This window comes from Calonectris borealis, chromosome 1 (assembly GCF_964195595.1).
Source record: "Calonectris borealis chromosome 1, bCalBor7.hap1.2, whole genome shotgun sequence".
NCBI classification, from domain to species: domain Eukaryota; kingdom Metazoa; phylum Chordata; class Aves; order Procellariiformes; family Procellariidae; genus Calonectris; species Calonectris borealis.
The window spans coordinates 218,163,733-218,176,230 of NC_134312.1; the positions used below are offsets into that span (position 1 = coordinate 218,163,733).

The 12,498-nt window shown below is 44.3% G+C and overlaps 1 protein-coding gene across 3 annotated transcripts in view; it reads right to left on the minus strand.

The window, feature by feature from the left end:
• Positions 1 to 12,498, minus strand: part of GDPD5 (glycerophosphodiester phosphodiesterase domain containing 5) — a 178,697-nt gene that overhangs the window by 70,698 nt on the left and 95,501 nt on the right. The gene's annotated exons all lie outside the window — the stretch shown is intronic.

The following is a 12,498-nucleotide window of genomic DNA, read 5'->3' on the forward strand; positions in this document are numbered from 1 at the left end:
GCCCGGGAGGAAGGGTGGGGTGGGGGAAAGGTGGGTTTAAGATTTGGGTTTATTTCTCATTATCCTACTCTGATTTGATTGGTAATAAATTAAACTGATTCCCCAAGTCGAGTTTGTTTTTACCGTGACGGTAACTGGCGAGTGATCTCCCTGTCCTTGTCTCGACCCACGAGTCTTTCGTTGTATTTCCCCTCCCCTGTCCCGCTGAGGAGGGCAGTGGTAGAGCGGCTTGGTGAGCGTCCAGCCAGGGTCAACCCACCGCAATGACATTGGACATCTTGCATGAGCAACCTGCTTTCACACAATCTCCTTGCTCAACCCAGCATAGGTATTTCATGAGTTGGAGATAAAGCCAATGTTCTGGCCAGGAGGTGGATGGACCAGACAGATAATGTGCATGGGAAAACAGTTAGGGGAAGCATTCAGGGAAAGAATTCCCAAAGCATCACTGCTTTTCAGCCTGGGATTTTATAGACAACAAACAACATGGCTTTTGGCTTCACATCTAGGATACATGCTAATAATAAATATTTCCAAGCACAAGAATAGATCATGACACAACCACTGCCCACAGTGTCAACAATAGCATCCCAAAAGATACTCTTATCGAAAGCACACACAGCCCCTCTCCTGCTGTGGCAGAGACTAAGGCAGACATTTGCTTCAGGCCAAAATTAGGCACAACCTGCATCGTACCAAGGTATAAAGCCTGCATTCAATGAGCCTTCACCAACTTCCTCATGGAGTAAAGGAATGTCTTTCCTCGACATAGGTCAAGTCGCAATCCACCCTCCGTGATAAGGAACAGCAGAGTTTGAGCTCTCCCACACACCACCACAGATTTAACATGTCCAGAGGACTAATATATATATGTTCATTACTCACTTCCTCAACTGTCCACAAGTTTTAAAAAAAATTAACTGCTCACAAAGTTGCTTTTATTGGCATAAAAACAAACTCCTTTATAGAGGAGCCAAAAACGCCGTGAGCACCGGAGCGTGGCAAACGGCTCAGTAAGAGCAGGACTGGCCTCCTTGGGTGTAAATGTCGGTTTTTGCAGCTCAGGGAGAAAGGGTGCGATTGCAGAGGCAGACAGCAGGGCTCTGCGTGCACCAGCGTTTCGTGGATGTGCCGCTACCTCCTCCTTGCACAGAGCGGGGTGGGAAAGGAAATCAATTATTTCCACTTTCTGCTGGTTTTCATCTACTAGGCGCTGTGCTGCAACCCAGAAAACCCACCTCCAATTCACAGATGATCCGTTGCGGCCAGACAACGGTGCTTTCCCGACAGTTTAGCCCCTTGCTGTGAATCCGAGATGCAGGAGGAGAACCCAACCCATCACGCTATGCAAACAACAGGGGGAGAAAAAAGAGAGGAGGAGATCACAGCAACATCCCACCCCTGCAGCTCAGATCCTGGTATACCATCATCTTTCTTTTCTTTTAAAACTGCTGTACCAGATAATTCCTCTGGCTGGTCTTTTATTAGTGCTGATTAATGGGAATAAAATTGTTTCCCCATGGGCGAACAAGTTACAGTCTCTGTTTCTCATATGGCATTAATTTATCTCATATCTTACCGGACATGAAGAGAGACAGGCCATGACCTGAACAGTGGGGTATCACCCAGCTGTCCCAGCACAGCCTCGTGTAATGGCCACGAGCTGCCACGTCCGCGATCGGAGGGTACCGCTCCCTTTCCATCCCAATTAATCCACAGTAAGTTATGGTCTGTACGAAGCTGTCTGTAGACAGAGCAATAATATCCTTGACATACAAGCATAGAAGCTTAAGTACCAGGGCAAGGGATAGTAGGACTCAGCATCTAGAGTTTCCAGAGATCAGCTCAAGCCTTTGCATCCAGCAACCCTTCCCAGGTAGGCATTAAAACAGTCAAAAGAAGCCCTCATCAGGTATCTTGTCCTTAACAGAAACTTCAGTGGAAGTGGCAGGAGAGAAGCAGGGAGCTGAAACCCATCCAGCGTTAACAGCCTGGACACCCTTCAAGGTACTTTCCTCAAGTGAAAGTGCCTTGCAGAGAGGCTTGCAGGTTGCCACAGGCATTTTTTTCACTTCAGAAGTTTAAGAGCAGCTCTTCAATCTTTATTTCCGTGTTACACGATGGAAGGGACCCTTGGCAGACAGTCAAGATGTTCTAAGGGCTGCTGACCACATTGCTATCAGAAGCGATTTTTTTCTCCTCCTACTGTGTTCAGACCATGATAAATATCTTGGACTTGAAGGAATAAACAAGGGAAGACAAATGCATGGTAGAGAGAGAGAAAAAAAAAAAATTGGATTTTACATTAATTTAATTTTTACCTCCCCAACAAAGCTTTCCAAACCATTTCTCTCCCTGTCCCTGCAAGAGTATAATTGCTTGTGCAGTAAAACAAAAAAATAAAACAGCAAGAAAGTTATCTGCACAGTCACTGAAGAGGCATCTGCTATCTCTGTGGGCTTCAACATCACAATCCTTAAGTAGAAGATTGTATTGTTGAGGTAGATGTTTTGGGGGATGGATGGTCTGCAATGGGCCATAGTCCTGGTTTTACTTCTTAGCTGGGCTTTTTCAGGCCCCGAGCTCTTCAGTGCATCACAGAGCCTCAGCCAGAAACAGCTGGTGAGGAAAGGATGCCTAATATTTCAATTAATAGCTACGGCAGTCATGGTTCATAATTACAACTAATTATATCAAGGCATGTTAGGTATAAGACACCTGCTTAAGGCCTGCTTATTGTCCATACTGACAATACGGTAAATGTTGCCTACACAAAGCACGGAGCAACGGAAAAGTAAAGCCTGATTTACAAACCCGCAGCCAAACACGAGGCTGTCAACTGCCCGCCTGCAGGACGCCCGTCCAAACAATCCAGGTTTCTTTGTCTCAGGAAATAGCTGAATTATCTTCGGCACTTCGGCTCCCATTTCGGTGGGACTGATGGAACTTCTAAATATAGGACACGCAAAGCCATGTTCCTGTTTTTTTTTTTTATAGACGTGATAAGAATTGCTCATCAGCAGTCAGGTTACTAATGCTTCAAATCCGCTAAGAGAATATCACAGGTATTTTGCAGAGATGCATTAGGACTCTTTGTTCCTTCCCATCCAAAAACAGGCAAGGAAGCTCAGAGGTAGGTGGTACATCTGCTGTTTAAGTCTACGAGCTCCAGAGGAGACTCGCCTTGGACTTAGTCCAGTCCCAGACATGCTGCCGCTATTAGAAGAGGCAAATAAAAGGAAAAGCAATAGCTCTAAAGCAACGCAGGCACCGAGCGCGAAGCACAAGCAGTAGCTCCTGACTCCCTAAGGGATGCAATATTTTGAATTCTCCTGTCGCATTTAATACCAAATGGTTATGTTTTATTAGGAAACTGCTGACAAAGAAAAGACAAAGAGATCGAACTGTGAGCTCTGGTCACTGAAGCAAGGTGGCCCCAAGCCCCATCTCCTTGGTGGGCACAACTGTCCAGCAATCACATGCACATGGACTGTGATTTCCAGTAACACAGGATTATTCCCCACTGGTCTCCATTCAGACTCTGCCTGAATTATTCAAGCACAGGCTCTTCCATCATCTCCCTCGACATTCTAGCTCCAAATGACCTCCATTAGCTGCTGAAACTTCAACTGCTAGCACCATCAAGCCATGCCTGAAAGACAGCTGAATTTTCAATTACCTGTCTCATATCACAGGGGCATTTCCCAAAGCATTCGCTGGCCATGGCCAGTAGCCCTGGGAGTAACATAAAAGATTGAGAGGATAAAAAGATGGAGCCAGTTCCTGCCTGGCATTAGAGACATTTTTCCCACCAGCAAAAGGACATGAATGTTTGATGAGCAAAGCTTTTCTGCCAATTGTTAATCCATTAAAGAAACATCATCAGAACTCATTTCTCCAGCCCAGGACCCCCACAAAAGGTCTGCCTAACGCAACGATTGCGCTATGCCAGACCAAAAAAAAAAAAAGAAGCGTTAATAAATCACATGGCGGCAGCCTGGAAGCAGGCTGTGATCACTGCCCAACCTAATTTACAGTTGAGCTTGCAGGAGGTGAGGGACAGGAAAAAGGTGGAACGTGACCCCCCTCAACCTCAAATTAGGAAGCCACAGGGAGAACTGCATACGGATGTTGGTATTTCCAGCAAGAAAATTGTTGCCAGAAACGGGTGCTAAAACATCCAGTTTAGCCAAGTCTCCGATATAACAGATGCTGGACCAAACAAGAGCAGATCAAGCTTGCTGGTCATTATTCACATCATGTCCTTGGGTACATCTTGGAGTACACCACCTCCCTCTGGCTTGATACATCTATGCCTGAGACATGCAACACAGGAACAGGAAAATCTCTCTCCGCTTGGAAATACCTAGAGGTATAGGTTGCATGAATGGGAAACTATGAGCCAAATTCACTCACCTCTCAGCCAAAGCCCATGGGTTAATTCAGTTTGAAGAATAGAACGGCCCAGACCAGTTTCAGTTTCTGCTCAGTGCCAATTGACTATTCACCGAAACTATCTGAAGTATTTAAGTTTGCATGGCTGGGGAGACAGCGCCAGTGCCTTCTCCTCACTAGTGGTGTCCCTCCAACTCTTGTGGTCCAGCTTGTGTTGTGCTCATTAGACAGACAGAAGCTCTCTCCTTGCACATCGCCTGCATTAGAAGGTCTCCAGCGAACAATTTGGACTTCAGAGGAACTGGTAGATTTATTGTTGTGGCCAAATCTTTTTCTTCTTGATATGCTTAATGCTGTCTGCAAAACTGAGTTATTAGCATGCAGTGCTCCCCAGTGATTGCCATTTCACACATTTCCTACATGTGTATGTAGGAAACCGCAAGACAGATGCGGTAGCTGCCTGGGGTCATGCAAGAAAGAGTATAAAATAAATGTGTCAGAAACACACAGTAGATTGGAGAAGGCGGCTGAACTCCGAATTTTCTGCTGGCAGGTATTTAAAGAAAAAACACCACAAACTCCACCTTATCAAAACTAAATTCTGTGATACACAAAAAATGCTTTATGCATATGCTTGGGTAATAAACAGAGTATACAAGTCAGTACTGAATGAAATCACATCTCCTCTGCTTTGTCACAGGGCTTGATATAGCAAAAAATAAGGGGATTTCTTCTTTAACCCATTGCTTGCACTAGTGGAGTAGAGTTAAGCATCCCACTACTCCACCATCACATGCAGGGTGGTCAAGGCACACAGTTAAATGTGAAATCTTCCTGAGACTGAGATGGAGCATTCCTTAGATGGATTAGGAAGGGCTCAGTATGATAAGCCCATCTTTCTTCCAAGTGTTTCAGCTTCGCCCTTTCAGCAGACACTATTACGTGTCGAACAGCCTCCAAAAAAACACCATCCCTGCACCAGCTGTGGGTTTAGGATCAGCAGGACTCGCAGATACTCTGCACAAAGCTTGTTTGCAGGGGCTAAATATCCCCAAACAGCTTTGAAAGCAACAGGACATGACTTTAGAGAAAGGTTCATGACTTTGCTCATGCAAACCAGTCCCATCCTTAACTGGATTTCAGATCTTTCAAGGGCTTTACCCTCAAGCATAATGCAGGGATCTGCACCGCACCGGGTTGTGAATAACGCAAGCGTCTTGACCACCTCCAGACTCTCAGCTGATATTAGAGCTATGCGGTCTGGGTGACTAAAAGCTTTGGCCGTACTTCCAGTGGAACATAAGGACTCCTGTCCTACTTCTGTCTCACTTTAACGTAAAAATTCCCAGGAGTTTCTTCCACCAAGCTGCTTCCCAGGAAGCATTCAAGAGCAACGAAGGAAGTTCTGCTCTGTCAGCCAACAAACTTGGCAAAAGGATCTACAAAAGCTATAAATCAAGGCAGAAATAAGCCCACTCTGAAGAGTACACAAGCAGCCCTTTCATCACTGTCACCTCACATCTATTCCTAAGAGTCTCCTCTCAGAGAGTCACCTCTCTCCAGCACAGAGATATTGGAAAACAAGTCTTCGCTTTACCTGGACAGGCTCATTTTCCCCCATCAAGAGAAATTAGACAAGCTATTCTTGGGTTGCGGCAGTAAGTTCAGAACACAGGAGCACACCAGAAACAAACAAGGGAGTGCCAAATAGGATAAACCAGCCCATAAAAGCAATTGCACTGTAGATGCTATATTGAACTTACTAAACTGCTTCTAAATTATTAGGTTTGGCCTGCTATAACATGCCTGCCTGCCTTGAGCAACAATCCATAGGTTTATTGGATGGTAAATTAAAGTCAACACCTCTAGCAGGGTATAAATTAAAAAATCTGCTTTGGAAGCGCAATTATCATAATGCCATAAATATTAATACATGGCACCTCCCTTCTTTTATTCTTTATTACATTTAGGATTCGCTTTAATTTTACAATAAAAATTATGTAACATGAGCATGTCTCTCCAACAGCATCTTTTTAACCAAAGCATCTTTCTGTACCGGCTAAGAAAATACCCCACAAACCAGAACATCTACTCATCTACGCAGGGGGATATACAGAAGCAGGAGGTAAAAGATCCACTCTGTATGATGATAAGTAAGGAAGGAATGACAGCTAATGACAGCTCAGATTGAGATCCAAGAGGTATATCTCCACCAACCCATTTGGCTGGCTGAAGAAGACAACAGGAGAGAAAGAGGAGAAACTTCTCCAAACAGTAATTCAGGAGTGCAACCAAATTTCACTAACACACACCAACTTTCCTTGCTACAACACAGCCCAAACTGATCTAGTTAAATCAGGAAAAAAACATTTTGCCTTAGCAAATCCTGCTTTTATTGGGCTCTTTGAAGGAGCAAACCTGTCTCAGTGGGCTAGACCAGCACGAAGAGGTGCTGGAAGTCACATAGGCATTTTGTTCGATTCGAGCGAGTACCTCAGAGATGTCTAATGAGTCAGAGAAGTTATATGGAAGGGAAAGGCAAGTAAAGAGGGGCAAACCCACTGTAGTTTCCACCCTTTCCTTCCCCAGGGTTGGACCAGCATCTGCCAAGAGTCAGGTGTTCATGCAGGACGTAGGGTTTCCATTTTCCCTTCCATATCTCTTGTGAACCCGATGTGGTGTCTACAGCTCCCCACAATCCTGACTGTGGTTCATGTTACCCAAACATTGGGATTATTTGACCAGCCAGAGCACACTGCAAGCCTTTGCAGCTTTCAAACTTTGGAAAGTTGCACCAGCCTTGCTCCTCAGCTGAGGTCTGTGCAGCCACCGCTGCCAGGGACAGGCAGATGTGAAAACCACAGGCCTGAAGATATGTGATTGGAGGCTTTTCATTATGGTCCTACTTTGCTGACAAGAACATCACAAATGCACAAGCAAAGCTGCTTTGTAGCCTTGAAAGTACCCATGGTAGAAAACAAAAAAAAAAAGCCAGAGGGACTCCTCTGAATCTAGAAATTCCCCCCAGAAGTTGTCCTTTGTGGCAGAGACGCAACTTTATTTGTCTTCTGAGGACACACGGCAGTGTTTGAACACATGGCAGACACTAGAACAAGATTCACTGATTGCTTCACCCATAACCCGGCCAGCTCTCCACCTTTTACAAGCCCTCCCCCAAAGAATTCAGTTCATCTAATTTCCCACCACCCTGGGTACCTGCTCTAGCCCAGTTTTGTACTCTTCAGCCGTAGTTTTTTTTTAGTGTATCATATTCAAAGAAAACAATTCAGCCTTTTCCAAGGATGAACCATCATCAGATGCTCCAGAGGGAAAGTCACAGAAAGGCCAAAGGAATCGATAGATCTGTATCAAGGTTCAAATAGCAGCCAATAAGTAATAAGAGCATCTTGAAAACAACTGTATTGAACATCCCTGTACACCGAGCAAGGCAAGGGAAAACCAGCGTGCCAGTAAAACACTGAACTCTGATCTCCTCCAGCAGGGCAGACTGGCCTGGAGCAATACCTTGAGGATGTTCTGCTTGGACCACATGCAAGCCCTAGACGTGTAAACTCCCCCCACTTTCTGCAGATGATCTTATCCTTTCTTTCCCTGTTTCGTAGGTGTGGGAAAGGAGAGCACGCCTGCCTTCAGCCATGAAGAAGAAATGCTGCTCAACAGCCAAGAAAAAGGTGGTGCCTGCAGCAAGAAAGTCCAGCAAACCTCCCAAAATGCAACCTGACCCCTTCGCACTTCCTTTCTCCTCCTCGTCCACAAACGGGGAGGACTATGTACTGCAAGGATTCATTCCCGGCCAGAAAAATTACTTTTTCTTTAACGAGTGCAGTAAGCAGAGCGAGCCCAGCTTTGGGCTCGAGTAAAAAGGAAGAACTACATGAGATGAAGGGAGCAGGGATAAAATAGCGCAACTGATTCATAGAAACATGGCCCATTTTCTCTAAAAACCAATACCAGGAGAGCTTTTCCGGAGGAATCATAATGATCAACAACTTCATGCAACAGCCAAGATCTCTGCTGCATCCGTATTTTATTTTTTCCCCTATCTGCAGTTCAGAAGCAGGGAAACAAGAGGTTAAATCTTGAATTTTTCAGGAGTCCACAACTCACATATCTCTTTGCTTATAAAAAGTACAATACTGTTTGTGAGCCCTGAAAACAATTAAAAATATTTGCTCCTCGCATCAAGCCCATCACAGGATGCCTGCACTTGTTTGGCTCCGAGACGACAGCAGTAAGTAGATTTTGTAGGCATAAGCAGTTGCATCAAGATAACCCAGCCTATTGCATTTTCCCCACAAGCCGTCTCAATGTCTCTACAGGAAAAGTAACATTTTCAAGAAGAGACTGATCTGGATAATTTGGTTTTCAATATTCCCAAAGCCTACAAAAAGATACACAGTGGCCCTAAAGTTGTCTTTCAAGCTCAGAGCCCACAAGAGTAAAGTCTCTATTCACAGACAGCAAATCCATCCTGACACCCTCTCTAGACCTCTGAGAAAATTAAAATCATTTTTATAACCCAGCAAACTCTGACATCTGGAATTTGACTGCAACAGGACCCCGAGGAGGATAAATAGCTGCAATTTTGCAGACAGGAATGACAGAGCACACGGCTATGGAGGACTCCTTCCCTACTATTTAGAATAATTAGATTCATATGTGTATAAACCCTCCTCCCACCAAATTATAAGACAGCAAGTCTACTTGCTGTAGAAATCTATAACAAATATAAAGCAGTAGCCAAACACACAAGCAGCACATGAATTATTTCACAAGCTTTCAAGATCGGTGTTAGTGTCCTTACATAAATACAGCTTAATAAGAGAGTTAAAGTCCTCCTTAAGCAAAATTCCAGAAAGCCAAGAAAAACAAACCATAATCCTATTTCAAGCCAGCGCTATGATCATAGACAAAAGCGTTTAAACAAAGCTCAAGATGTTGACACATGAATTACTAAGTCAAAGCCTCTTTTTCACCAATTCAGAAGACACGCAAAAAGCATTTCATCACAACCCCATCAGCAAGCCAACAGTCCAGAAATTTGCCAGTACATTTGTTCAATTATCTTTTCCCCGAAGCATATCCACATATTTATTTTTTTTCTCCGCTTACTAATTCCTTCCTGTTCATCTTTTGTCTCTGACCACCCAGGTAAGAGAGTGTAAGCTCTCAATTTTGGGATGGGGTGACCTCTTCTCTACACACAGTGCTCTCCAGGAGGATGGGCATCGGCTCAGCCTCTCAACACTATGCAAAGCCATCCAAAAAGGCAAGTTCTGTTTCTAGGAATAATAATTCTTAAAAAAAAGCAACAGACTCAGGGGTAGGGTTGGAAAACAAAACTCCAAATTCCCAAGCCCCTTTTTCAAAGCAGATACTTCCTAGAGCTCCACAGTAAAGTATCTTTACCACTTTGTTTTCTTTCCTCTGAACTTGGGACGCACTTATTTTACTTTTCCAGAGTTGCCAGAATGACTGCTATTGCACAAAATATTCAAAAGGCAAGAATAATAGAGAGCTACTTTATCGTGATGAATACTTGTCTAAACATCCACCGTTTCTCTCCACCAACTCTCAAAATCAAAATATTTCTGGATATTTAGCTGCATTTTCCCACTCTACCCAAAACCTGGGGAGGGACTAGATGGAATGGAGGATGCTACACAAGAATTCATTTCCAATTAGAAGATAAAAACCATACCAGCACTTTGCATTTTGAACAGCTACATCAGAAGTTAAGAAGCTTGCCAGCCATTTCTGGACTGCACCTAACGTACTCAATTTTGACCCATTATAGAATAAAGCAGCACTATTTGAGACTAAAATGCAGCAAAGTGGTTTGCAGTTACAGGTGCATTTACTCCAGCTGCCTTAATGCATTTGTTAAACTACCATGATCCCTACTTCAAAATAGAAAGGATTTTGGTCTTTGTCAGATAGGAAATGATTAAATTATTCTTTGCAACTATTTACTGCCCTGACTCAGAAGGCTGCCCGATTATTTTAAGTGTACCTTAATCCAGCTGCTCCAGCAGGCTGCGCCCCAAATCCACCCACCAGCTAGGTGCATGATGGCAAACCAAGGGCACTCCTTTTATTCAGGGTCACCTCTGCTTTTGCAGGTGTCTTTGCACCTCTCTGCACGTTTGGACCACCCCAGTTGTGCACAGCCTGCCTGGATGCTGCGCCGAGGTGTTTCCACGGAATACGTGGCACCAACCGGAGGCAGGTGCATTTGCGCTTGTGGTTTTAAACAAAAAAAGCTGGCACACCTCTAGTTATCCTCTTGTCTTCCAGACATCCAGCCCCAGTCTGCAACATGTCATTTGCCCAGCCCAATCCGACACATGGCTCTCCAGCCAATGACTGTAACTGGTTTCCCATTAAGATAAGCCATCTACAAAAAGCAGCATTTCTGCAACTGTGATTTGCCCAATACAGAATAAAAACCCCGGTAAATTTAGGCTACTTGCCTCTTACGTTTGCCCCTGATACTGAGACCAGGACTTTACACTTTTGACTTTTCCCCCTAACACTCGGAACCCATTATTTATATCTAGCCAAGAAGTTGCAACAGACACCTCTTTATAAAGTTAGGCTCATCTTTCTCCCTAGCCAACTGGAAGAAGGAAGAAGAAAAAAAAAGTCCTAAATAAGAGCTGGGATTCTTCTTTAGAGCTGTGTATTAATGCAACTTTCACAATATCTCTTCCAAGGGAAGTTTTACCCCATAGCACAGAAGTGAGAACCGTGGGAGCTGACATTTTCATACACAGAGATGAAATCATCATCCAAATCCATATAAGCAGCAACCTACATTTCAGAAGTAAGCTAGCATCCTCCTAACATCCTCCTGAAGCCAAGAGGAGCTGCGGGTTACCTTAAATTAGGAGGTAATTTGAGACTTTTGGGATTGCCCCAGTGTCCTTGCAGTATGAGGATTTAATTTTAGCACCAATCTTTGAAAACAGTGTAACCTTGTGCCGTGCAAGGGTGAGAAACTTATGTTCCCCAGTCTCCAATCTGGTATCCAGAGTAAATCTCATGTCTTATAGCAGAGGCTGTTGGCATGGCCAACCAAGCCTACACCCAGCCAACTCGGGAGCATAACCTACCATGGTTCCTCCTAGACATGCTACTTCTCTTCAGCCAACTGAATTTAGAGTTGAACTTTGAAGGGTTGAGTCATTTATCACTGCTCAACTCATCTGAAAAATAACTTATCGCTGTCTTGTCTTTTGAGAGGTTAATAGAGATGACAGCCCATGCACGATCAAAAACTTGCCCCCCATAACCTTTCTAGCAGTGACATCCAACGAATGACAGCAAGGCAAGGTCTGTATGGAGCAATAAGCTACTTAATACTGCTGCTCAGCTGAGAGCCTAGCAATCTTACAACGTCAGGAAAGGGAGAAGTGCCTATATAGAAAAGCCAAAAAGTGCCAAAAAGCACCAAGACCCTTTGCGCTGTGCCTTCTTCACACACAATACACAGGCCAGCGTTCACAGTGCTGGAGACTGCTCTTCGCTCACCTCAAACCACCCTGTTATGTTAAAACACTGCAAAGCCGATCAATTGGGCAGAACACAGAAGTCCTTTTGCAGAATGAGACAGTAGGCAAGAACAATCAAATTCAGCATATTCTTTTCTAGATTTTTGCCTTCATTAATCCATTAGGGTAAAAATTGTTGATTGGGAGCCTTTTATCTTGAATGTTTTTACTTCAAGGGTTTCTCACAGACCTAGCAGATCAGCTGCTGTGCACTCAGAGGGTGAGACTGGATACATCAACCTCGGAGCCACGGGAAAAGCAGGAATCCTCAGAACTAACACCAAAGGGTGTGAAAGCTGCACTTCCAAAAGCCTTGGCCTCCTATCAGATAAGAAACTCTGAAGAAGTTGGTCTGTAAAGGCTTTAGGACCTCTCATCTCATTCATGCTTTCCTCCAGAGCGTAGAGACTACAGAAAAGGAGAAGTTTGGTAAAGAAAGAGGAAGGAAGGGGGGGGGGAGGGAGGGAAAGCAGACTCTAGACCCATCCCCTTACAACTAAAATAGGGGCAGGCTGAATGTATAGACATA